This window comes from Miniopterus natalensis, chromosome 10 (genome assembly GCF_054644295.1).
Source record: "Miniopterus natalensis isolate mMinNat1 chromosome 10, mMinNat1.hap1, whole genome shotgun sequence".
NCBI lineage: Eukaryota > Metazoa > Chordata > Mammalia > Chiroptera > Miniopteridae > Miniopterus > Miniopterus natalensis.
The window spans coordinates 72763392-72764443 of record NC_142090.1 but is presented as its reverse complement, the minus strand read 5'-3'; the positions used below and the strand labels follow the sequence as shown (position 1 = coordinate 72764443).

General features: G+C 42.2%; 1 non-coding gene across 1 annotated transcript; it reads right to left on the bottom strand.

Annotated features, from left to right (window-relative positions):
* Positions 1-582: 582 nt before the first annotated feature.
* Positions 583-656, bottom strand: LOC148092291 (small nucleolar RNA SNORD93). The gene has a single exon (XR_015715222.1). It is a non-coding gene; the product is annotated as a small nucleolar RNA SNORD93 (small nucleolar RNA).
* Positions 657-1052: the final 396 nt, after the last annotated feature.

Here is a 1052-nt window from a genome sequence, read left to right as displayed (position 1 = left end):
AGTTGACAAAATTGTCTCAAGACAGGTATAGAAGAGCTAGTCTGGTTACTGTGCCAAGCTGCAGGCTGGGGCTGGTTGATAGAAACTGAAATCTATAGAAATCCTCTGTGGGGCAGATATCTGGTTACCTCCAAACTCACCCGGGCTTTGACTGTGAAAAAAGACAAAAAAAGCAAAAGCCTCTCTTTTGCATATTATCAACCATCGCCTGTTCAAATGCACCTAATTTACTTGAAAAGCTCCTTTCCGGCACAATTCTCTTTCCGGCATGAGCCCTGTAAAAGAAGTACCACAGTGGGTAATTAGATGAGCAATTGCTAAATAAGACCCGCTATTACGAAAACGGCTTATAAAACTGTGCAGATAATAGAACCCCCCACCATTGCACGCTGTCAGCTCAGACACGGTAATGTCCTGACGTACAAACCAATTTTTAAAACTCCCAGCCCTATCTTACTAATGCTAACAATTCATCGCGGCCTTCTTTCAATCTCAAAATGGTCACCACTGGAAAAACATTTTGAAGGATTAAACTTAAAGCTGGGGAGGGATGTGACCGCATTTAATAAACTCCTATCTGGTTGGCCTCAGGTAAATCCTTTAACCCATCAGCGCAGGAGCGTATCCAGTCAGATGAGACGTCTCATCCTTGGCCAAGAATTCTATTCGACTTTTTAATAATAACTTAATCCAAATTCTCTCCATTTACCTGAAGTGTGTCAGCATCTTGAGCCGGACTGAGCCTGGTAGGAAAGTGAGGACAATGTTAAGAATATCACGTGGTCACTTTACATTCCCCCAATCTCCTGATACTGGGGAATCTCCTGCACTTTCCAGCCAGGAGTCACATAAACAGTGACAAATTCCTATACTCTGGGAACCCTTTAACAGAATGTCGGCAGCTGCCCTGTCCCCAGCTTTATCTGTTACATTCGCATGGAATAATATCAATTAAAAAAAAAATTACTGGCAACAGTTAACTGCCTAGAAAAACAAACAAAGCTTTAACTGATTTAAAAACCAGAGGAAGCCAGAAACTTGTTTGCCCAGAG